General features: G+C 37.7%; 1 protein-coding gene and 2 long non-coding RNA genes across 4 annotated transcripts in view; 2 read left to right on the forward strand and 1 right to left on the reverse strand.

Annotated features, from left to right (window-relative positions):
• LOC311096819 (uncharacterized protein) overlaps window positions 1-27,775 on the forward strand; it is a 291,191-nt gene that overhangs the window by 80,592 nt on the left and 182,824 nt on the right. The window lies entirely within an intron of this gene.
• Window positions 928-16,335, forward strand: LOC311097306. Its single transcript, XR_014609229.1, has 3 exons — window positions 928-1,103; window positions 14,090-14,258; window positions 14,433-16,335. It is a non-coding gene; the product is annotated as an uncharacterized lncRNA (long non-coding RNA).
• On the reverse strand, window positions 25,715-26,765 carry LOC311098135. The gene is made up of 3 exons (XR_014609382.1): window positions 26,706-26,765; window positions 26,091-26,155; window positions 25,715-25,871 (listed from the first exon to the last, which is right to left on the reverse strand). It is a non-coding gene; the product is annotated as an uncharacterized lncRNA (long non-coding RNA).

The raw sequence follows: 27,775 nt of genomic DNA on the forward strand, positions 1-27,775 counted from the left end.
AAAATAAAACACACTGTCAGTGCATCAGACAGCTACTCATCACTAGAAAGTATACGATCTGGCAGGTCATTAGTTAGGATGGATATTATCGATGAGATATTCTGTAAGATGTATGAAAGTTATGGGTATTTCTACATGTTTCATTTGGGCTCATGTTGGTGTGGAAGGAAATGAGAAGGTGGATATTCTGGCTAAACAAACTCTAAGAATAAAGCAAGTAGATTTTCAGGCCCCATTAAGTAAAGCCGAAGCTAAAGCACTCATAAGAACATATGCACAATCAGTATGGCAGGTATATTGGGATGATAATGAAACAGACATTTATACAATATACAAACACGAGTTGGTGCTGGGAGGAAGGAGAGCAGGAATCGAAGAGAAGGAAGCATCATAACTCGGATGAGAATAGGTCATACTGGACTTAACAGTACACTATCACTATATAAAATAGGAAAACACCCATGGGGAATGCATACAAGAAACAGTTATACAGTTGAGCATGTATTAATCCACTGTAGGAAATAAATGTGGATAGGAGCAGGCTTCACTCAATGTGTACACTTGTCAATTTTAAGAGTGCTGGCCTAGATAATTGATCCATTGTAGGAAATATAATAATGAGAGATGTCACCTTATTCAATCATTGAAGACAGTAAAACATCATGACCTTACTTTATCAGGTCTATTAAGGGAAACAGATGGTAAGTTGTATGATGAAATTATTACATTTGTGAAAGAAAGTAAATTATATAAAAGCATATAGTGGGTTTTTTTGTTGTTGTTTTTTTATTCTGTTTTATTTTCCAGTTTGTTTATTTGTTTGCTTGGTTTTTATGTTTATTTATATTTTGTATAAAAGCAAATAACCTGATCCATACTCCATTCCAGTTGGTGGCGGTAATGCACCAATATGCTGGGTTGCCAACCGCCAATAAACACCAAAGAAGAAGAAGAAAACCTTCACTCAACAGGTTTCAGTTCGTGAGATAAAAGAAAGATAAAAATGCCAAAGGAAGAGGACAAGACACAAACTAACAAACCAAGAGAGAAAAAGATGCTGAGAGAAGTAACACAGAGCAGCATTAACGGTGGAACACCAAACTGTGAGTCTTTATGATGTTTAAGATGAAACACTGTTATGGTCTTTCTTCTTCTCTGGTGTCTGAATGTCACATCAGTCCTGGGCTGCTTTTCCCGATAATGTTGTCTCTTAGTGCGCTACGAAGACTCTTAAGGTATAACTTAACTGATGGTATACTACTGCTAGCGTGTTTGTTCCCCGATCTATCCCTTATAAAGCTGCTTAAGATATTCCTTCTTACGTGCGACGTTACCCGGTGCTGTCCGTGGCGATGCTGCTGAATCTGCTGATATCGATTCTCTCGTGCAGGGGCTGCTTCACTGCGTTAGGTGAGAAAGCGGTGTACTTTGTAAAAGAAGCACTTCAGAAATAGTTGAAGTTGCATTTACTAGGACTCATGGGATATTATAAAATATAATCCAAACTATAATAGCCTAGCCTACATATTGTAAAATTGTATCATATAGCCTATTGCTGCCACAATAACCATTTAAATTTTATGTGCTTTCTTCTCTTTCCCATTTTTGTTCGCTGAGGTGGAGCTGCGATGAAATATTGTTCTTGTATAATATATTTACTAATTAACTAATATTTGGCAGCCGGTAGACTAGCTGTCGCTTTCAGACCTGACGCACTGATCCAGGGGCGGAGGGGGACCAAAAAATCTACCGGGAAATTTCGTAGACCACCGGCCCTCGGTGTTTAAAAAAAATAAAAAAATTGCTTACAAATATATACTACTAACGTCATAGAACCCTTGCAAAATTATTTTAAATATATTTAGAAAGCCACCGCGACTGGTCACATGGTCTACTCTATGGTTAGATTGATTTGTTTAGATCCAGTGAAATTGCTACCTTGACAACGCCACGTCATGTTTAAGGTTTTGTTCTATGCGTTCTATTTTTTACAGTCTATGGTTCTACGGAGTTAATACCCTGCAATCTGCAATCTCACCACTAGATGCCACTACACAAATGCATGTTGACGTTGTAGATTATAACAGTAAAGTTTTTGTAGGTTTCGTGAAAATCTAAAATTACAATAAAATGACTGCAAAACAACATGAAATACCAAGTATAATGATTATTATTTAAAAGATCTTGAAGTCAACAACAACATACAATAATAATAACAGAAAAAAATAAATGACAGACACGTTTTTCCCCAAAGGGATTTTGCTATGCATATGCATGTTTGGAACAGACCTAAACAGGCCATTTAACAGTTGCTAATATAGATGCTTTGACTATACACAAACATAAGTGGCATTGGGCATTGTAGCACTGTGAGTGTACACACACACACACACACACTCTCTCTCTCTCTCTCTCTCTCTCTCTCTCTCTCTCTCTCTCTCTCTCACACACACACACAGTCTGCCTCCTCCATTTTTTTTTTTCTTTTGAGCCTGACCTTCTCAGTGCGCCACCTGTCAGTTTTCTTTTTTGCCCTTCCATAATTTAACTCACTCACACAGATGTTAGACTTCCAAAACGTGACCAGGAAAAAGAGGTGTTTGGCGGCTTTTTACACCAAAGGCCGGTCCGACAGGCTATGCCATTTGGGGAGGGGCTGCTCACTGATCCCCCTATGTTTTTGAAAATCCTAGACATGGTTGGACCTGCCGAACGGGTTGAGCACTTTTATATAGGGATCTCCCAGTCACGTGACCCCTAGCCGCGTGTCAGCCATTTTGACGGAATACTTCAGCGCACCTACATACATGAGAATGCGGATTATCACGTTTTATGGCTGCGAATTGATTAAAATAATGAATAATGGTCACTGTATTAATTATCTTGAGCCTGCTGAAATGTTCCTATAAATATATTTTCTTTCCAACTGTGCAATCTGAATAAAAATAGGCTAAATATATTTATCCACTAAGCTGCAGCTCGTCTTCCCATTAACAGTTTTTTTTTTTTTTTCTCTTTCTGACATTTCATACCTGTTGGGTTTACATTTTTTAATTAAATTGACTATAAAAAAAAAGATTGCTTGTGTGTGCTGGTGTTTATTCCAGTCTTTTAAAATAGTTGAATGAATGAATGCTCGCGAGGTGCCTGTAACGATGTTAAATAAGCTAGGCTTATAATGTACACAGGGTAGAGGAGAATTACAGTCAACTACTTTGAATAGTATAGCATTTTGGGCTTAAACATGTAAACGGTGAAAAGATTGACATTGAAAAATAAATCCAAATAATCCAAATAAATAAATGTTCGTGGTTAGCACTGATGTTATTCATTTGTTCTCACACACTTCAGCGTCGTGGTCACTGGTTTAGACAAACACTGCCATCTATTATTAATCTATTATTAGCGCACACTCTAAAAACTGCTGGGTTAAAAAATAACCCAACCTTAACCACACCGCTGGGTCACTATTGGACAGAACACGCGCTGGGTTGGTTTGACCCAAGTGCTGGGTTTTACCATTTAACCCATATTTCTGGGTCATTCATTTGACCCAACCAGTGGGTGAAATTAACCCTCTTGCTGGGTTAAGTCTTACTCATGTGCTGGGTTATTTCTTGTCTCATTGCCTTAATAAAATTAGAAACAAATATTTGTTATATTATGAATGTAAAATAATTATTATCTCTGTAATACAATAAACCAGAGAGGCCACTGTATGATTTCAATCTCATTTTTTTTATTTTTTTTATTTTATACATTTCTTTAATACTTTTCTTTATCGAATACAAATGTTAATCAATGTCAAAGGTCTGACATGTCCCCCTCATTTCATCTTTTCATGTGCAGCAATTCACCAGTCATCTCATTTTGTAAATATTCAACCATGTTGGTCCTCACCTGTTGATTACACAAGTCAAGTCAAGTCATCTTTATTTATATAGCGCTTTTTACAATACAGATTGTATCAAAGCAGCTTCACAGTGATACTGTAACATGAATATAATACAACAAAGTTTGTTTCTAGAAGAAAAATGCGTCTTCGTCCACCTTAAGTAAGGCAAATCAATAATATTGTTGAATATTAAATGTCTGGTTGGAAGTCGGAGTCATCACACCGGTATGGAGACGTGTTTTTTGAGGATCAGTCGTGTCAATGAGGCCTTCACATGGCTGATGAGGCTGGCACTTCAGGGATGCGTCATGGATGGGTCCAGGCACAGGTCCACCTTCTGATCTGGATACGGCCTGGATACGGCTAACTTCAGTAGACTTTAGAATGAACAGAAAGACAAACATTAGCATAGATGCCATTCTTCTTATTAAATAATGAGTAAATCAGGTGTTATAGGAAAGTGTCCCCGGTTCCGGCTGACCTATGTTAAATGTTGACCTATGTCAAGTTAAGCTTTTTTTGTGGAAGTATCAATTTATTATTGAATATGCAATTAAAATTATTGCAAACATTACCAAATGACCAAATGTGAAAAACAAACAAAATGTGTATTCAGTATTTGCAAACTGAATTATAGTAGGCTAATAGTAATAAAAGAGTAATTTGGACAAATATTATCAACATTAAGACATTAAAATAAAACATTATTTTATTAAAAGTAAAATATTACTGTAATGTTGATTGTGTCTTTAACATTAAAACTCACAAACCCACAAAGCTGCTCGTTAATCTCCTGACTGGCAGCGCTGATGATCGCCTCGTTTAGATGTTAACTTGCACGCACTAAAATGAAAGAAGACATGCATGGTGGTATGGTAGGCTATCATGTAAGTTTACATTTTTTAAATTTTAAATATTGACGATCATTCGTTCAACTAAACGGGTATACTTTTCTTCTCAAAACTGGCGCCTGTCCATTTATTTCTCCTTTCCTCAGTCGATGTTTATAAAGATTGCAAGTCATACATTTACTAAAAAAAAAACTAGGCTATATCAAGCTCTTGAAAGCCTTTTTTTTTTTTTGGCAGAAACGATTGTTCGAGACATTACAGAAAACACACGCAGACTGCTGGAACTTACCTCAGTCATTTCTTCTGACGAGTAACGTTATTTCTAAAACTACGCCAGCAGAATTTTCACTCACAACTCACTAGCTAGCCTACATTAGAGACTCATTTCCCGTTGATTTTACGCACGAGCCCTGTGAGGGAAACTGCGCGTATGGATTTCATACAAAACGCTTTACTCACTTTTAAATACAACGTCCACAATGAATAGGCCTACGATAATTACATGATGAATTTAGAATTTAAACTGCATATTTCAAAAAGGCTGCATATAGCTGGTTTAATTTCAACTAAGGATTTAACGATGCGGCATTTTGTCAAAAAATTCTAACCGGCTAGCTGTGGCTAATTAATGTTTCACAGAATAAATACGTTACCCCTCACACTTCCATATCAAAGACTGTATGTTGAACAGTGAAATTATCTTGCTGCTACCACCACAACTTAGTAAAAATATAGGTAAACATTCATATTAACTTACCATAAAACACTGCCTGCTCCGAGTGGCGTGCTCCTCGAGTCAGAAGTGAAGAATCCAGAAAGTTCCGCAAAGAATGAAAAAAGTAACCAGTTGCTGGGTCAAAATAACCCAACCAGCGGTTTATTTGTGAATGACCCTCTTACAACTCATTTGACCCAGCATGAGCAACCCAATAATGTGTTTACAGTACCCCAAACAACCCAACTTTTTGACCCAGCACAATCAACCCAACAATTTGTTTACAGAAACAACCCAGCATTTTTTTGAGTGCACCGTCAGCTAACTCTTCACGTCATGTCAGCGGTTTAGCATTTTCTATTCCGTCAAGATGGCTGCTCCAAATGGCGTGACGTCACGCGGGACGTCCCTATAGATCCTCACTGACATCACTCACTTCTAAAACTTGTCTGCCGCCATCTTGAGTACCTTAATCACGTCAGTCGCAAAGGAACTAGCTATGCCTTCAATATGTTGTGCGGTGGAGTGCAACAACAAAAAAGGAGACCCCAAATTATCCTTTTACAGGCTAACGTTACCTCAGGACAAAAAAAGACGCCGTAATTTGCGGATAGGACGGGTGGGACATGTCCCCACCACTTTTGAAACATCTCGCGGCACTAATGTACCAATACAAATAAACAAAACATCTCCAGTTCACTAGCAGAGCACTAGCAGAGCTAAAATGTGTTGTTTCTGAAATCAAGTGGTCAAAGTGCTTGTTGCCGCTGCGATCAGTGGCGCGGATACTGTGTTTTCTCTTCACTCAGATGCATGCTTAAATGTGGAGAGACTCTCTATTCGTTACAGTGAAATTACACAACAAACTGCACACAAACGTGTCCCTGCTGATAAACAACCACTGATAAACATAATCGTTTTTGATAAAAAAAATAAAAAAAAACTATATGAGTGCGCATTAGAACCCAGAAGCTCTGACACGCTTGGCAAATGTTCTGCCCCGGGATAATATCATTGAATGCCAGGATTGGTAGTTCGGTAGCAGTGGACAGAGGCTGGAAGTACGCATCAGGTATCGCGTAGGGATCACACCCTAACGATATTATTTTTTAAAAGTAGAGTTTCTTTTCATGGCAGTCGAGGTGCGAAATGTTGTCTTTCATAGCCATTTACTGTATCCGTACGAAGCTGTAAATAGTTGCAAGCTAGCTAGTTAATGCTTGTCAGTACCATATACAGTAGGTACTCAAGATGGCGGCAGTCAACTGGAAAAAGAGCGGATGACGTAAGAGGTCACGTGACTGATATTCATGTATACTGTGTTGAGCAGAGAGGCTGCACAGTTTGACCAGCGGGAAGCGGCCGCACATCAGGCCGCCTGATGGTGTTGCTAATATAACTCGCAATGTATAACTATTATCAGACCGGCCCTCGCGGCCTCGAAACACTACCGGCCCACCGGGAAAAGTCCAGACTCTCCCGATTGCCACTCCGCTACTGCACTGATCCATTATACTGTTTTTTATATAGCCAATATAGGCTACTTGTCTTTATGTGCTGCACTTTGGGTGTGAGCACAAAATCTGCTGCAATGAGTAAAATTATGCTCAATACGCGCAATCCCTCACCAAAATTCAAGCCCTGTAACACCAACAATATTCATCTGGAGCACCAATGAAAGGAGTGAGTGAGTGAGGAGAGGAGGGTTTGTGTGTAACTCGCTGTTGGAGAGATGAGAGCGAGAATGCGCAGCTATTGTGTATCCTGCGTTAGAGTTTCAGATATTTCAGTTGATATGTGTCGAAAAATCTATATTTTTGACACCACTAGATTGCACTTAGTTTATTATTTCAGATGCCTTTTAAAAAACTACAATTGAAAAAAATGTATAATATATAATAATTATAGCCAAAGTGGCTAGGAGTGACTGTTACTCGCAGCTGCTGAAATCCACACGCATTTGGCAGGTGTTAATGTCAAGCTGGTCACAAATAACATTTCACTCAGATTATCTATATTTCCAACAGATATATGGAAAAATAGAAAATAAAATAATTTTATGCATGTATTTAATGTCAGTCAAGTCCGGAGTAAGACACACCCCACAGCAACACGTTTGTGGCACAACGTCTCAGATACTACTATAGCAGATAAAAAATAAATTGTAAATAAATTACTTTCGACTGATTCCTTACAAAAGTGTGCATCAAATTTGCTAAACACGGAAGCTTGAACGTGTGTGTGTGTGTGTGTCTGTCTTCGGAGGACGCAATCCAAGGAAACCATCAAGGCAAATGTCCGTGAGCTTCATTTCCATTCATCTGATCTCCAGTGGCGATAACGACGCACAGAAGCCACTGCCACATGATGTCACAATGCTTATAACACACACACACTCTCTCACACTCTCTCTCTCAGTTTCACTATCTTTGTGGGGACTCTCCATAGGCGTAATGATTATTTATATTGTACAAACTGTATTTTCTTTTCCCTAACCCAAAGTTAGAGTTGTTGTTTCTCTGAGACTAATAAGGTGAATAACCTAATGATGCATCAAACAAATAAATGAAGGATTATTTGTTATTAACTAGCATCAGCTATATTACATCTAAGGTAAATTAGAAAATCATATACTGATAATATACAACAATGCCAAGGTCTGGAAATAGGTTTGGTAAAGTGATATTTATATGTTCCTCATGGTTTAGTGAGCATCTGACGGCGGTGACGTCTTCCACTGGTTGTGTCGGACTATAACCTTTTTTTATTTGGGGTGAAAATTCTAACATGCCTGAGAAGAGTTTTGCACAATTGAATATCATCAGAACAGCCACTGTATTTAAATTATGATGATAACGAGGTGAGAAGAGAGATGTTTATGATCAGGACACATAAAATCACATATTTATCATCAACACATACTTCAACAGCTTTATTAAGATCTTTTATGAATATTGTAGTGTTAATATGAGATGTTGTACACTGAGTTCACACAGCTGTTGATCAGCAATAGATGAAGGTGACTTAACTTGACTGTTGCACGAAGCTAGTTGAACAAACTCTGAGTTTCAGAATATGTTTAGAGTTGACAAATCCAGATAATCCACGCTGGTTTAGATCAGATTCAGTGGTCTCACAAAGCTTGGGATAAATTGTCTGTCAACTCAGGTTTGATCCAGAGTTTGCGAATGCGAAATAACTCTGATTAACTCTGAAGCGTTTGCAGCAAACAGCCAATCACACGCAACACGGAGAGCGTCAGAGACACTTCTCTTCTGAAGATTAAGAGATCGTTTAGAAAATTATCATGAAATTAAAACCGTTTACAGGGCAGTAATAAACACTGCTGCAGCGAAAGTTTGAGAAGACAGCTGAAAGAAAATATCTGATTATAACAATGCATGTGAATTAAAGAAGGCCTATTAATTATAGGTTCAGGAAGAGCTCAAATGAATACATGTTGTTTAAAAGCCTTATATATGAACATATGTAGGCTATTATATTTATATTAATTTAAAGGTGCATTGTGTAACATTTAGGAGAATCTGTTGACCGAAATGCAATATCATATACATAACTATGTTTTCAGTGGTGTATAAAGACCTCACATAATGACCCGTTATGTTTTTATTAGCTTAGAATGAGTCATTTCTCTCTACACACACCGCGGGTCTCCTTACATCGACATGTTTCTACAGTGGCCCTAAATGGACAAACACGTTTCGTCACTATGTTGTTCTTCATGTAAAGAAGCTTGAGCTAAAGTCAGCGAATAAAACACTGACACAATGATGAACAAGTGACAATGATATTCACAATAACATATCGTTTTATCGTTATCAAGTAAACCTAATTTTTATCTTTGTAAAGAAACCTCATTGCTTAACTGGCTACTCTCTGCTGTTTCATGGCTAGTTCACACTACAGGATTTTAAGCCCGATTTAAGCCCGATTTGCAAATTATCAGGCTCGCCGACCGGTCGGGCTGTAATCGCGTGCAAATCTGCGGGTGATCCGCGCTCGCCAATCTTTAAGTGTAAAATACTTAACGACGCATCAAAAATGCTCGCTGACACATCGCCGACGCCAGACAAATATCTAGCATGCCAAATATCTGGAGCTGTCGGCCGACTCGATAGCCTGTGGTGTCACGTGTCGCGACGAGCAACAGCCAATGATCATCTTGTTATAACATTACAAAAGCCTTTTGTATTTGTAACCATCGTTGCCAAACCACAACAGGCAGCTGCTTTTTCATTATAGTGTTTTACTCACTTCCAAATCTGTGTGTTCACACTACACAACTTTAAACGTCGGTAGATCGCTGTGTGTCTCTGACAGACAATCCCTGCTGCCCGCGTGTGCTTATCCTTTCACCGATATTCTTTTTATTTTTTTCCTGGTTCTAAACAGATCATTGTGCAAACAAAATATATATATGTATATTATTTATTTATTTTTTGCCAATTTTGGCAAATTTTCAAATAGACAATGCACCATTTCCCATTCCACTTCTTGCGCATGTTTTCATGACAAAATGTGGTTTTGGGACCGGATAGAGTCGTTGGGGGACAGAGTTGTTGTCAGCTTGTGTAGTGTGTAACCCCCTGTTGCAGATCATTTACGTAGTGTCACATAGACTTCAAGACTCCAGAGCAAGTCATGTAGTCTAAACAGCACAGCGATCTGCCGACGTTTAAAGTTGTGTAGTGTGAACCAGAGCCATAGAGAGAAAGAGTTGCGACACTCTTTGATGTCGCCGCTATGGCTGTCACGTGGTTCATGTAAGCCCCAATAGTTCCAAAACATACGCTGGCTGTCATGTTCTTCTATGGGACAGACAGCAGCGATTGCATTATTGAACGGTAAATATAAAATAAAACACACACCCAAGTACTTTTTCAGCTGTTATTGCATTTTGTTAATGTCAGTTTTGCATTTGGAGATAAGTTTTAGGCTATATTTTTGGAGGGAAAAGCTTCGTGTTCATGTTCGCATGGGTAGTAGTAGAAACTTTTCCATATCATTCATCTGATGATGGACGTCTCATATTTATTTTAGCACAACTGGGCTGTATTAGGCTATTGATTCCCGTGATTTTGCTTATACATTTTGATTCAGCCATTACACCTTCGTGATCACGCGAAGAGGTCTGCCGTGGCGGTCCGTTCAGAAATCTCTTAGAAGCTAGCTCACTTCTTCTGATGAAAGTGGCCACCCCCAGGACCACAACGTGAAACATGATCATGTTAAGACTAAGAATATAATTTTAAGATTAAGCCATACACATATTATCAAAACTATAACAGATTAAAAACGAATTTACGCTTTTATGTTTGGGTCTATAGGTAAGTGCAGAGTGAAGATTTTTTTGTAACTTCTGTTACAGCTATTGAGACGTCAATTAAGCATGGCTGATACAAATGAAGGTTTTCAAATAAAATATTTTTTATTAAACAATGACAGACAACAAAAATGTGTGCTTGTGTGAGTGTGTGCCACCATCGCCAGCCGCCGTTCGCCACCAGCAGCAGCAGCCTTGGTTGACATGAGGCTGAAAAAAAAAAGTGTTTATTTTGTTAAAAATTCTTGTTAAAAAAAATCTTCTTTTGAAGAACAATCACTAAACTAGTGTGGATATTACAATACAAAGTTTCCTCACAGTAAATGAGTATCTGAGATGGGCTCTGATACAAATTAAGTACAGCCAACACGTCACATAATGAAAAGTTAGTATATCCCAAAAAATTAAATTAAATAAAAGTTGCTATAAAGGTGGTAGCGATTCATTACCGAACTAATTAGATGCTACCTTCACAGCTGGCGAAGTCGCGCTAGCTAACTAGCTAGCAGGCAATGCTAGAAAATTGGTTGAAACAACCAAGATAAAATATAAATAATTACGCTGTGCATGTACAAATGAAGACCAGTATAAGCATCGCAAAGGGCCTCTGATACAATATAGACAGTTGAAAATTCAAAAGAGGTCGATATTTCAGCAACTTACCTCTGGAACAACTCGACGCGCAGCAATGTAAGTGAATGGTGTCCAACGCCCAAATGACAGTGTTTGGACCTATTCCGATCTTCAAATCCCGGAAGTAGGCGGTTAAAAGCGCCGCCATTTTTTACAACGGAGGTCTATGGGAGTGTCGCAACTCTTTCTCTCTATGGCTGTGGTGAACTAGGCATCAGATGACGACATCACTTCCTGTCGACCACCATGTTGGGTGCAGTTCACAACCTCACCACTAGATGCCGCTAAAACTTAAAGACTGCACCTTTAAAGGCACACTATGCAGTTTCCGTTTTCCTCAAACAGCGACCCCTAGAGTTGCTGTGGAGTAGGCCTACTTGTATTTAACGTTACTGTGGTAAACGCCACTCACGCAGAGCCGTCTCTGCACTCTTCCGACCGCGCTTTCGTCGTTTTCTTCGTCGGCCATGATTCACGTCTGAAATGCATGCTAGTGTCTTCCACAGAGGCTGCTTCATATGTTGTTGATGTGTGTGACGTTGTGCCGTAAGGCAAGTCGAGATTTGTCGGGGCACCACCTCTCAAACCTGCATTGCTGGTTTTTCCAGCGACGTCTGGTGTAAATGTGGTCAAATCTCAAAACTGCTTGTGGATTTCCTTGTTCACAAACACGTACACACAAAGTTCATACCTCGTAGACACAGCATAATGTGGCATCCGAGACAATTACAGTTACCAGAGCACCGACTACGCCACCTGGGGAGTTTCACCCCAGGAATTATGCCTAAAGGCTACACAGGTTCACCACCAAGGCAGTTATAAATAGGAGACACAGACTTGTGTACAAAATTACAAAAGGTGCTTTATTTTAATCAGTTTAAAATAACAACAGATTTAACAACAGATTGGGACACACACACGTACTCACGCACACACACGACAATCCACAGGGCTGCAACCTTACTTCAGGTTAATTAGGTGAAAGATCAATTCCGGTTTGTGCCACACACACGCACACTTGTACTAATGTGAGATCTCATGCATACAGCAAAGCACTGCAATCCGTGAGAAACACCACCACCGCACGCCACACGCCCTCGTCCCGAGCAAACCTGCAGCTCCTGAGGAATACACACGCACACACCAAACATAAATTAATAACAAAGTTAAATTTTGCAACCAAACAACCACATAAGAGAAAAACTTCAGATTAAGTTTACTAAACCATTAAGAATTATCAAAAGACAAAAATAGACAAAATAAACAAATATCTGAAAACAATAAGACAGCTACAACCATTAAATCAAACCAATAATTACATTAAGTTGAAATTATAAGGTCAGCTGACTAATCAGCAAAATAAACAATACTCAATACACCCAAGATAAATGGTTTCTCTTCAAAATGAAAAGGAATCAGCCACTGAGTTATAACACAAAAATAAGTAAATCACAACAAAAATACAACATGAAACAAAATAAACAAATGCCCTTAAAGAAAAGAGCTCAACCACACAAACCAAAACAAAAGAAAAAAAATAATAATATTCCACACGCCCCAATAGAAGGGAGTACGCTCAAAAGCGATCCTGATGAAGACAGCACACTGGACGTGTGCTCCACGTGGGAACAAAGCAGCGATATAATCGTGAAAGCGAAGCCACACTTTCTCCTAAAATTTAAACAAACAATTAAAAAAGAGACGGCATGCAAAATCATTCGTCGAGACTTACGAACAAAGAGATTTTGCACTTACCAGCAGGTCGTTGCGGAACTCTGACTAGTCAACACATTCAAACACTCGGTTTAAAAGGAATAATGATCCAGTGTACGTTCTTATACACTAACGCCCTAAAGCCATATTAACAGTCATTAACATTGCCAAATGCTGAAATTACATAAGATTTTAATTAAACATACGTACCAGGCCGACAAGAGAAGGTAACACGCCAACATAAAAGGCAAGATTAGAGGGCATACGCACATTTGAGTATAAAACTCGCTTACGGAGTGACAAAGCCACACGGGAGGGGAACAGCAGATGGAAAGTGAAACTACCTAAACAAAGCACTCCTGTTAGCGTTTACACATCAACTCTTAGCTGCCAATATATCACTTTTTCCTACCTGAAATGCTTCACCCCAATCACAAACCCAGCCAGGAGAAGGAACAGCACCCCAGAGGGGAGTCGCTTACCTGAGCTACGAGTGTGGGACGCTTATATGTGTACGTAACACGGCGCCCATTACTGACGTCACACAAACGTCTTAACTCTCATGTCACAATAAGAATAAAAATCCTCCAGCACACTACACTGCAGTGCTCTCACAAACCTTGTGCTTCCTTATTACCAACCGCTCACACACTTGTACTCAGATGCTCTAATTATACACAACTATATAAATACACATCTATCTATATATATACATTATATCTAATTATACTCTAATTATACACAATCACAGCGCCACTCAGTGGACAACAACAACTTTGCAACACAACAAATGGCTCCTACACATATAACGAAACCTGCTAAAAACCAATCTCTTGAACTTACCTGGTAGCAACTGAAACTTTGTGCAACAGGCCTCTGATGTCTCGTGATATGATGTTATATCGCTTTAATGAAACTCTGTCTGTGTGATTGAACAGATTCAAATGAAGAGGAGAAAGAAAATCAGCAGAAATCACAGATCAGCAGAAAACAAGAAGACTGAGAGAAAAATGGAGGACAGAAATGAGACACAAACCAGTGAATCACCAGAGGAAAGAGGAGAGAGACTTGATAGATGTGAGAGTATGGAGAAACTAAAGCCAGAATGTGAGTGTGAACTTACTTTTACTGTTTTCTAAAGACTTCTGTCATAAAGTGTCAGATTCAGTGTCAATTAAACTGACTTTTCTGCACTCGAAGATTATGCTTTTTGCAATTGTTAACTATGTGTTCTTGATATACAGAGATGATGATAATCTGATATATATTTGTGATTTCTAGTCTAATGATCCAGACGAGCCTGTAAAGTTTGTCAAAACTGAGGATTCTCATCAAACCCTTCATCATGTTCTCAAGAACATGATCTTCATCATCATCATCTGTTCACTCCTGTCTTCTGGAATCTTCTACACACTCTTCTGAACACAAACACACTCATCAAGATCTTCTTTCTCAGTCTGAACTCTCATTGTTCTCCATCAGTAAACTATATTGTATTGTATTGTAGTATAGTATATAGTATATATATTCTCTTCCTCTGATGGCAGTGACTGATGAAGCTTTCACCCACACGGATTGTGTGTAACTGAAGAAACTTGCGCTAAAACACCAGGAGAACAAGCAAACGACAGACACACACACACACACACACACACATTGTGTGTAACTGAAGAAACCTGCGCTAAAACACCAGGAGAACAAGCAAACGACAGACACACACACACACACACACACACATTGTGTGTAACTGAAGAAACCTGCGCTAAAACACCAGGAGAACAAGCAAACGCTACACACACATTTCAGGACTCAAACTGGGACTTCAGTGTTACGCTCAGTCACCTGTTCATTTTTCATTTATGTTATTTATTTATACTATATTTATTTTATTTTTTTATAGTGTACATTTTTGTAAATAATAGCTACAAGTAATATTCACCTCTTATTAAAGGCAACATTATATTTTGGATGTTGTCTTTAATACATATTGTAAAGAGTTCTCCTGTTAACAAAAAACACAACAAAAACTTGAAGATTGTTCTGAAGATGAACAAAGGTCTTGCAGGTTTTGGAATGACATGAGGGAGAGAAATTAATGACAGAAACTTCATTTTTAGGTGAACAAACCCTGTTAAGTAAGGGTTCCTTCCATTCCTGATGTTGCTCTGCTGTTAAACTTCACTGACAACAGTTTCACACCATGAACATTTGATCATCTTCATCTTCACCATCATCATCATCTTCATCACACACAGACTCATTTCACACAATATTTTGCTCTGCTCATTTATTTGTAAAATTTGTATTTCAAAATTTCTATTGCACATTTCATGCATCTTTGTTTATTTAAGATTTATGTATATTTTGTATATATTTCTGTATATATTTGTGTATCAATTTCTAATTATTTGTGTACGGAAGATGTTATAGAAAATTTAGAAGAGGAGAAGAGGAGAGGGAAAAGACGAGTCATGACTTTTCATCTGTTGTTTCATGTCACAGTTTTCCTGCTAAACTTAATCTTCAACTTCCTACACATATCAGGAAAATACAGTCCAATAAACCCTCACTGAACACATTTAAGAAAAAAAAAAAGAAAAAATGTATAAAGATACATGTAAATGTAATTAGACATAATAAATAAAATAAAAATCCAAACAACCGAATCTCATTATGACGCAAACTCAGTGTTAAATGTCAAACACACACACTGCTCAGAGATTCACACACACACACACACTGCTCAGAGATTCACACACACACACACACACACACACACACCTGTGTCTCATTAAAGGGGTCATATAATGCCATTTTTGTACAAGCTAATATGATTCTTTAGGGTCTAAATTAAAAGTCTGTAATATACTTGAATTAAAAATTGTCATTAGTATTGTAAGAAAACACTAATTTTACCTGGTCAAAAACAGCTCTGTTTTCAGCACACCGTTTTAGTGCATGTGTCTTTAAATGATAATGAGCTTTGCTCACCCCGCCCCTCTGTTCTGTGCGTACACTTATATTAATCTTTGCAAATCGCTTGCTGCACGCTTCATGATGAATGCGGCTATTTTTACACTCAGGGTACATTACGGCATGTTTTCTATGTACGACGTTCTTGATATAATTCATAATCCCACGTTTATAATGAACAACGCGTTATGGTTATTGTGTTATGGTTATTACAAACGGTGTATGCACAGAACAGAGGGGCGGGGTGAGCAAAGCTATATTTTTTTTATAGCTATAATTATTTATTATAATATATATATAAATATTTATATAATATATAAAACAATATATAGTATTTTTATAGACTTGCTCACCATTCCAATTAGTGTACAGTCTTCTCCATCTAGTGGTTACTCCATGTAATAACAGCAACTATTTAACTCTTTGTGTTTATTGAATATTGACTGAGCACTCACTGCAAATTATAGCAATTAGAAGTTCACCTTGTATGACTTGGTTTCCAATGAATCTCAAATTGGCACATCTTTCTGTCTTTGAAAGAACAATATTTGAAATCTACAACGGACATTCTAAATTCATACTTTAATAATTACATTAGATGCTATTTGTTTTTGAGCTGTTACTTTGGTGTTAATGTAATAAATAAACAGCAGCAATTGTTTAATTGTTCAAATAAAAAATTTAAAACCACATTGTACCTCAGCCCCCCCTTCTTTTTCCATCACCAGCCGCCACTGAAAATGATCCGAACTTCCCATCACTCAGTCAGTCATGACTCATGACTCTCGTGAGAGCAGGGGGCGGGGCGGGGCGGGGCGGGGCGGGGCAGGGCGGGGCGGCGCAGCGGCAGCTCAGCAAATCATATAGCCTATTTTGTGAATTGTTCATTCCCGATTGGCACACATTTTGCCGCCCTTACAAAAATGCTGCTCTAGGCAATTGCCTAGTTCGCCTATATGGACGCGCCGGCCCTGCCCGCCGGACAAGTCCGGGAAAAGGAGGATGGTAACCCCTACTACTCAGCTTTCTCCTACTTCTCAGCTTTCTCCTACTTAGTTTTCTTCACAGAACAAGAGCCTGTTAACTTAGCTTCCAAAGAAAGACGGCTGACACTGTGTGTACATTCAGTGAGTGAGATCCCGGTGAGTTGAACACATGCGGGACAGCTCCTTCTACTGGCTGTAGTCTTTAGCCTCTGGCCAGAAAATCCTTTTTTTTCCAGACAAAAAATACATAAATCTCTCGTCTCAGGGGGATATGAGGGTGGAAAGCACGGTAATTCGAAAATACTACAGGTTTTCTACTTATACAAAGCTTAATGCTAAATCCTGAAGTATCCCTTTAATCAGAATACTTAGCAAAAGTGTCTCCTGCTCCAGCTCATGGACAGCTCCTACTCACACTCTCCGTCTCTGCAAGATTCGGAAGGGAATGATTCAGATTTCTCTCGGCACAGCTACTAGAAGACAGACGGGTTGCTCACGTCACATCTACGTCGTCAATCTCAGTGTGAGTCTGCGCAGTCGCTCAGCCATCAGGAAGTGAGTGCTTCTAATTGGCTTCACTTGACTCCGTTGAATCCAATGGGGTCGCTGTGTCCAGTTTATATACTGTCTATGGACAATTCGCGTGTGAAGTCATGCACTGTCACGCCCACAGCACAGCAGCAAAAAGGCTTGTTTGTTTGCACAGACCGATGATCAAAGTACCGTGAGAGCGATTCAAAATCATAAGGAGCCGTCTGCTCTCTAATCACTCTCGCGGTATTTTTGATGTCATTCACCCATAGGTTTGTTCAAGTCGAACAAGCCTAAAATCTCCACCTAGAACTGCTATAACACACCTCCGCTGAGATGCACCTTGCCTCGTCTGAAATGTAGGCGAGAGTAGGCGGCTGCAGTGAGAGGAGTGAAAAAAGCGCAGGCAAGCCGGACAGTTCTCTCTTCTCACAGTGGATCTGACACCTGCGAGATCAAAGATGGATATCGCGGGATTCACGGGATTCACGCTCGTGCATGGTGTTGCTAATAAACTGGATGTAATTTAAGTTATGTTGCTTTTATATGAAAAGAAATAAAATGAACAAGACACCCAATGTACTTGTTATTTAATTCCATTCCAAATACATGTTTATCAATCATTTTTCTTTAATACAGACATATGTGTTTTTATTTATTTTATTTTTTTCTAAAAATTAAATTGCATAACGAGACTCACGCAGTTGACTCTTTTCACACGCTCTCACGCCACACATCCATTTTCGCGAAGCGAAGAGGACACTGACACCGACATAAGACAGAGTAGGTTAGTTCTGATATGAAACAGATTATCAGCTCTCAGATTCTGTCAATTTTATTACGAAATTCAAACAATAAATACCATTTTGGCGCTTGTAAATGTGACGTGACAGATCGCTGTAACGCCTCAGTTCAAGCGGCACGTGAACCGATCATCTCTGACTCTTCAATAGTTAATAGTAAATAAACACGAATGAACAATAGGTATGTTGAAAGATACAGTACAACTTACCGAAATGTGTATGCCAGTACATAGGCTAATATCGATCAAACATTGTTTTTCAACTGCGGAAAGAGGTTAATAAAACAGCTGGAGAACAATAACTGTACATTTACCTCAGGAAAGCCATTTAATGACCATAGCACTTACTTGGCTAGAATGAAAAACAGCTTTAGAGAGGAGTATTTTGCTAAATATGTGCACCACTATTACATTATATTTAATTTGAGTTGTTATTTTTAACCTTTAATAATAATACCAGCTGACATGGGCTCTCTGTTTACAGCATTAGGTGAGATTTTTTTTTTTTTTTCTTAAAAAATAATATGTAATTTCTACTGTACCTATTTATCCAAATGAATCAATATTGAACCAAGATCGGAATCAAATCACAATTTAATTCATGAATTTTTTGTCAATCAATAATAAAAAGAGTAGCCTACCAGTCATTGTACCATGTAAACATTGTAATGTGTCACTAAACTTAATAAAATTGTTTATTTACCAAATGTTTTGACAATCACAATACACTTTTTTTACACCCCCCCCCCCCCACCAACCCTAAGTGTTCCCCCCAAAGTGTTCACACTTGATTCTAATGATGCGATCAAACCAACTGTACAGAATATGAGCCCATTCAGAAAAGTTCACATTGCCAGCCATTGTTAAAAAGAGCATCACTGACCAGTGAGCATTGTGAGAACTCATGACCCCTCGAAACCTGATATGGTAGATGCAGACAATGGAATGATAAAGTGTTCTCATGCAACCCTATAGTCAGAGGAAAAATAAGGTTGCCTGAGAACACTTTATCATTACATTGTCCTCAAGCATTATTAGTATAAACAATAATAATACACTTGTATTAATTGTATTACACTTAACTTAACTTAATTTCATTTTTCAAAAGAGAGATTGAATGGAACTTTAATTGTGAGGAAAGATGTGTCATAACCAGGGCCGGCCCGCGGCATAGGCGGTATAGGCAAATGCTAAGGGCGCCACTCATCCATAGGGGCGCCAGAATGAGTGAACCATAGACTGTAAAAAAATATGGACGTAGTGTCCGTGACGTCACCCGTAGGTTTCTGAAGAGCATTTTTGAAGCCTAAAGTGGGCGGAGCCGGCCGTCGCCATCTTGGCCTTGCGTCACTCCCGGATAACAGAAAATAGGCAAAGAGGCGGGGCGTGAGTGGAGCTGAGGAGCCTGGCTATCTGAAATCACCTAGCTCGACGTGATCGAGTTAGCTGATGATGTAAAGCCAATTAAACGTTCCTATTTTTGCCCTTCGAAATATTATAATAGTTAAAAGACATGGCTACAAGTGAGACTGTGTATTACTTCGAGAGTGTTTGTGTATGACAGTGATTTATGTGCATACATGTCCGTCACTCTTTCGTGGTCCGTCAGCGCGGCATCGCTCAAGTTCGTAGAGAGCTTATTCAGTCCATTTTAAATTCTGATGTTGGCCGTCTCTCAAATGGGTTATGGTTTAACCGTTAAACCATAGATATATTGCCTTTGAAGTGCAAATAAATGCTCTAGAAAATCCGCGGTCATTCATGTGCATTTATTGCGCGGACGGAGAAAGCGCCGACGCCTGCATGATTTCATCTGATGGTAACTTACATAAGCATATTATAATCCATCTGTTCCATGGGAGCAGAACGAACGAGCATTTATTGACGTTTTAAATTTGAAAACACCAAAAAGCAACGAAATTGTCAGACATCCATTAGTGCATGTTCACAGAGGAAAACAACTGAAATACAGCGCTGGTTGTTCTCTCGAACGATAACGACGGAATCCAAAGACGTGGGCTTTGTAACGTTACCCAAGTATTAAATTGTATGAAATAATAATCCCGAAAGAAAGCACAAACACTGCAGAGATGGCAAGTTCAGCAGCTAACATTGCTGAGGTGAAGTGACGGCTAGTAACAGCAGACAAATGGCTAGCACTGACAGCGGCAATCCATCTGTCACTCAAGTGGCTTGGCCACACCCTTAAATTTAAATATTAATCAACTAAACGGACGAGTTATAAAATAATTCACCCCCCTCACAGTTGTTATGAAGGGCAAAATTAGCTGTATAGACCAAATCCACATACAGACACCAGGCTTTAAACACGTTTTTTTCTGCTGTAAAATTTGGCATTTTAACATGGGGGAGATACAGATTTGACTCACTTCTGACAACAGCCTCAAGCGGCCAGTCAACGAATTGCAGTTTAACTCACTTCCGTGTTGGTTTCAAGAGAGAGACGGGGAGGTTGCCGCTTGGAGTGAACGAGTGATTTTTATTTTATTTTTTTTTTACATTTTTTTTTTTTATAATAGGCTACTATTTTAAAACCATTAATTCGAAATACTACCAAATAAAGCAAAAAAAAAAAAAAAAAAGCTCTTCAATCTTCCCCCGCCCATCGAGTGCTTGAAGTGCGTCAGAAACAGAGCGCGCGCGCGATCAGTTGTTGGTAATTTGTTGTGTAGCGTGCCCGACGCCGCATCCAATGTAGACAGCACTGCTTTAGTTAACACACAGCTCGTAGAAACGGGCCTGGCAGCTCGCGCCAGTTCTAGACACGGTGAAAGTTTCCTGATTGTGACGGAAGGCCGAATTTACATGACACATTATAAATGAGCATAGTCTGCGATAGATACAGTGCCAAAAAGAAGAGAAGAGGATAAAGACAGAGGTAAAGTGATGTAGTGAATGAACAATTTATTGCATAGGAGTAAGATACTATAATTTCATGGCAGTTATTTTTACCTTAAACTTAATGTTAGCAGTTGTTCTGAGTTCTGAGTCCCCAGACTGTGATTTTGTAACAATCATGTCAGATTTAAGACGCATTTTTTATTATCACTTTTTTATTAATGTTTTACTCTACAGTTGTGCAGTTTTGGGGGGATACAGTACAGGCCAAAAGTTTGGAAACATTACTATTTTTAATGTTTTTGAAAGAAGTTTCTTCTGCTCATCAAGCCTGCATTTATTTGATAAAAAATACAGAAAAAAATGTAATATTGTGATATATTATTACAATTTAAAATAATTTCTTTTCAATTTATTATACTTTAAATTATCATTTATTTCTGTGATGCAAAGCTGAATTTTCAGCATCATTACTCTATCACATGATCCTTTAGAAATCATTCTAATATGATGATTTATTATGAGTGTTGGAAACAGTTCTGCTGTAATGTGTGTGTGTGTGTGTGTGTGTGTGTGTGTGTGTATATATATATATATATATATATATATATATATATATATATATATGGGGCGCCAGGTAAAATCTTGCCTAGGGCAGCAAATTGGTCAGGGCCGGCCCTGGTCATAACCATTACTTAATGCGTTCATAATGGTTTGAGACGAATCAAGTTTCCCGCTAGCAGCAATAAAAGAGAACAGAACAGAACGCGAGGAAGCAACTTGTTTTCTGCCGCTCTGTTTTCTTTGTTGCTGCTTTGTACGCTTATACTTTTTGTTTCTGTCGTTACCTTGTTTTATTGTTGCTGACATCTCTGTTGAATAGTGGTATGAGGTTCCTTATGTTCTCTTTCTGCCCTTTGATGGCGTTTTTCGACCCAGAGTAAAAAGTGGACAGCTTATAAGTCACGTGACTTACATAATACAACACCTAGGTAACTCGATGCATATATACCCCAGGTAAGAAAGTGAACGCCACCCTCTGTATGTTTTTGTTTGTTAGTCAGTGTAATTAAGTTAGGGCGTTGATGCCGAAGAATTGATGTCTTTTCTTTTCTTTCTTTTATTAGTTAGATTAGAGGTTTAATTATAAGTTAGAATGAGTTTTGTTTTGTTTTTTTCTTTTCTTTGGCTTCACTGATTGCATCCCTTTTTTCTTGGGTTATTTATCTGATATTTTTCTTTTTGATGTGTAAATAATTTGCTTGTTCTTTTTTTTCTTCTTGTTTATATTCACTATTATTATTACTATTTGTTGGATAATAATTCCATCTATATAATAAATTATTTTTCTTTCGCACTAATTTGTTGTGTTGTCTCTTGCCATCCAAATCACACCAAATTCTATCACAACCTCAGTTTTACCTCGAGTTCGTAACAGGTGATTAAAAGGAATATGATCAAATCTGTTGAGTGTGAACACTGTGAAAGGTTGGTGTTTAAAACCAGACACACTAAAATAAAGAAGAACATGTGTGTCAAATGTGGGTCTGTAAAAGTCTTCATGTACAGTTAAAGATCTGGCTGATCCTTCAGCGTTATTCACCTCAGAAACACCAAAATACAGAACATGTTTCTGATGCAGAAAAGCTCATAAAGCGTTCATGACTGGATTACTGTAATGCATTACTAGATTATCCTGATCATTATCAATGAACAAACTACAGTTATAGTGCAAAATACAGCAGCTAGAGTTATTACCAGATCAAGACAATATCATCATATAACACCAGTTTCACCATCTCTACACTGGGAATCTGTTAAACTACTGATGTGTGAAACAAGCATTTATAGAGAAATGTGCAAAACAACACAGAGAACAAAACCTGTGTGTGAACTCTGTTAACTCAGAGCCAGAGGAGTAACATTATAGGGTCTGTGAGGAGGCGGAATAAATTCAGGTCAGAGAACTAAGTGCAGTGATGAGATTCTCTGTCTGACATCCAATCAGATTCCGGGAAATGGGAGTGGCGTTTGTATAAAGTCTCAGTCCTGCTCCTCAGACTCTCAGTAACACTGGAACTTCTCTCTGTCCAGATCATCACAAGGTAATTAAACACTTTCATCTTTAAACATTGTGTAAGAGTATTTTTAGATATTAATTATGAACAGAGATGTTAGTGTACAAAGTATTGTAGTGAAACTGAAAGATAAATATGTATTAAAAATTGTGCAGAATCTGAACACAAGAGAAATGAATGCATGACAGGAATATATCTGGACCATCACAAACTACAGAAGAAGGACTTTATCTTTATATATTCAGTGTGATTTAATAAACTCTGGATTATTCTACATCTCTCTTCTTCTCACAGGCGAGAAACATGTTTCATATTTCAATGTGTACATTCAAACTGACTACAAAATATCATGTCATTGAAAAATAAATAAAACAACATGATGCGCTGCTTTAGCGCGTCTCTGTCTCCTTTAAGATCTTTCTGGCGCTCACCAAAAATGAACAAATACAGAGAATAGCCTTCTTGGCGCGCCTACTTTTGAAAGTCAACATTTAGATTATTTAACGTTAAATGCATTATATATGCCTGAGTCACTTTGGAATAAATCACAGCGTGTTTCATGATAAAACGTGACTTAGCCTATACAGTCCAGAAAATAGGCTATAGGTTATAGCAAATTCAGACCAACTGCTGGTCTACACAGAGAAAAAGCCCTTTCTAGGCTCTTCTGTTGTACCGAGCCATTCCTTAGTCTAGTTGTTTGATGAGAAAATTAAATGTAGCCTATAGTTGCAATACAGGCGTTTTGTAAGCTCCGTGCAACTGCTGCAGCGGACTATTATTATATTAGAAATCTAATACTCAAGCTGTTTTCTCATTTTTCTACTCTTAATATTAAATAAAAAACAACTGAACGAAAGATAGACAGATTCTCTTGAACCACCACCGCGTTTGCGGCAGAAAACAGTGCAGCCAAAATGCTCTGTTCGACTTATCTGAGATCCTTTACTCTTCCCTGTGGATGACCTGTGACCTACTTTCTGTAAGATCTGAATTTTTGAACTTGAATTTTTGAACTTGAATTTTAGAAAACTGAATTTGAAGTTCCGAATTTCTTCATCTTGAAAACTTGAATCTGTATTTTTTAAACTGAATATTTGCAGTATACGAATTCAGAACAAAAAAACTAGCTGTTTGAAAATACATGTCTATAAAATTCAGCCATAAAAACATTTCAATTTGTTAAATTTCAAATGTTCAATATTCGTTTAAAAAAATCAAATTCAAAACTATTTAAACTACCACCTAAAATTCAATTTTGTTAGATTTCACTTGTAAATAATTCAAATTTACACAATTCAAATTCAAATCATATTGTCATATTTTAAGCTCCATATTTGTGTCTGTGTCTGTGTGTGTGTGTGTGTGTGTGTGTGTACAGAACTCTGTTTTCTGGTCTTTTTTTTTTCTTTTTTCAGTCTCTTACAGACGTGAACTGAAGACACATGAAGTGTGTTTGTTGTGTAACGCGTTGTGTCTGGAGGAAATATGGAAAGATCACTGAGTTATTAGAGGTCAGACTCTCAGAGGCGATTGGCTTTTCACAACACACACTTTATTCTCCAGTGGATCTCGAGGAACTGTCTGTCACACGCTCTACCGTTCAGAGCGTTACTGAATCTACAAAATAACTTAAAAATGAGCATAAAACAGAAAACAGAAATAACTGTTGAAAAAAGGGAGCGCACACCTTTATATATATATATATATATATATATATATATACTGTACATGTGCAAGTGTTCACTATCAGAGGCAGAGAACACTGGTGTGTCAGTAAAGCAGAAGAGCAGGATTGAGACACAGAGTCTGTAAGAGTCCAGGAGCTGAACAGACTGATGATGAAGATGAAGATGATGATGGTGATGTTGATGATGATGATGATGACGAAGATGATGTTGATGATGATGATGATGATGATGATGATGAAGATGATGTTCAGGTCTTCAGCTGCTGATGGATGTCAGTGATGATGATGATGATGGAGATGATCTTGAGAACATGATGAAGGGTTTGATGAGAATCTCTCCTCAGTTTTGACATCAGAATCAAACTTTACAGGCTCGACTGGATCACAGGAGACTAGAAATATACATATTAGATTATCATCATATACATTGCTGTGAATTTATACATTTAATATGTTCTTAATAAATAACTTTTCTGTCAATTAAACACAATCTGTAAATGTTTAATGACTGCAGAAAGTCAGTCTGAAGAATTTGTCTGAATGTGACACTTTATAACAGGAGAGAAAACAACAGTAAATCTGACAGTAAAACTAAATTGTGACGAAGGATTAAAGTTCAATAATAATCAAACACTCACAGGATGGCTTTATTTTCTCCATACTCTCACATCTAACAAGCGTCTGTTTCTCTGGTGATTCACTGGTTTGTGTCTCATTTCTGTCCTCCATTTTTCTCTCAGTCTTCTTGTTTTCTGCTGATCTGTGATTTCTGCTGATTTTCTTTCTCCTCTTCATTTGAATCTGTTCAATCACACAGACAGAGTTTCATTAAAGCGATATAACATCATATCACGAGACATCAGATCAACTCCTGATCAACATCTGCATGAGCTCAGTGTTATTACAGCATCTCAGATTAACTCTACAATATTCTGAATAATCAATGATGATGACAAATGACAAATATAGAAATGTGAGTTTATGTGTGAGTCCTGATAATAAACATCTTTCTCTTCTCACCTCATGTTTGATCATATTTGATTCATCAGAACGACACTTTACAGCTCCGACTGGATCAACAGAGACTGTAAATGAAGAAAACAACCCGTTATCATCATAATTATAATACAGAGACTGAACTGATGATATAGACTCAGATCATCTAACAGAGAACATGCACTTAAAATATAGAATTTAAAACATTTGTGATAAAATAGCAAATAATCCAGTCATCCATATGAAGATAAAGCTCCTCAGTAAAGATGAGAAATGAAATATGAAACATGTTTCTCGCCTGTGAGAAGAAGAGAGATGTAGAATAATCCAGAGTTTATTAAATCACACTGAATATATAAAGATAAAGTCCTTCTTCTGTAGTTTGTGATGGTCCAGATATATTCCTGTCATGCATTCATTTCTCTTGTATTCAGATTCTGCATAAATCTGTTAGAAAAAAATACAGAGATATAATATATAGTTAAAGTGAAATTTCACATTTGTTAGGTTTTTTTTTTAAATACATATTTATCTTTCAGTTTCAGTACTTTATACACTAACATCTCTGTTCATAATTTATAAAAAATAAATAAATAAAAACCTCTTACAAAATGTGTAAAGATGAAAGTGTTTAATTACCTTGTGATGATCTGGACAGAGAGAAGCTCCAGTGTTACTGAGAGTCTGAGGAGCAGAACTGACTTTATACACTTACACACGCCACACACCACTGAGAAACCCGTACAAAGGATGTGGTTAAAAGCTCCTCTGGCTCTGAGTCAGCTAAAACTGTCCCTCTCACACGTGTGTTAGACTGGTTTTGTTCTCTGTGTTGTTTTGCACATTTCTCTATAAATGCTTGTTTCACACATCAGTAGTTTAACAGATTCCCAGTGTAGAGATGGTAAACGGGTGTTATATGATGATATTGTCTTGATCTGGTAATAACTCTAGCTGCTGTATTTTGCACTATAACTGTAGTTTGTTGATTGATAATGATCAGGATAATCTAGTAATGCATTACAGTAATCCAGTCATGAACGCTTTATGAGCTTTTCTGCATCAGAAACATGTTCTGTATTTTGGTGTTTCTGAGGTGAATAACGCTGAAGGATCAGCCAGATCTTTAACTGTACATGATGAAGAAACACACACTGATGCAGATTGTTTACAAGAGATTCTGTGGACAGGATTATGGACAATCAATAATATCGTGTTATTTATGATTATTATCATTTATTATAAGACAATTACTGGTCATCCATATCTTTAACACACTCTGGCGACTTGGATAATATACAAATGTCATTTCGTCTGTAAGAAATATATAGTTGATTATTAATAAGCATAACAGTGGAAACTAATCTCATGTTTTCTAATAATTTTACAGACCCACATTTGACACACAATAACACTTTACATTCAAACACAAGCTCTTCTTTCTGCTCAATCTTTATCAGCAGTAAATATTTACACATCATAGTAAAGTTGTAAGTTGTTACTGTATTAATCACAGTTTTCATGTAATAGATTCATGTATCTTGTGACAAACAACATCTCTCGGGTTTACAGAGTAAAGGATGTGCTGATGTGTCTGTAACTGACTTGAAGCCCCAGCATACAGCAATGAGTCAATATGACTTTGTATGTTTGACTGAATTGTTTGCTTTATTTGTATAGCTTCTTATACCTTTTACTTATACTTTTAT

This window comes from Abramis brama (assembly GCF_963993115.1).
Source record: "Abramis brama genome assembly, chromosome: 15".
Classification (NCBI taxonomy): Eukaryota; Metazoa; Chordata; class Actinopteri; order Cypriniformes; family Leuciscidae; genus Abramis; species Abramis brama.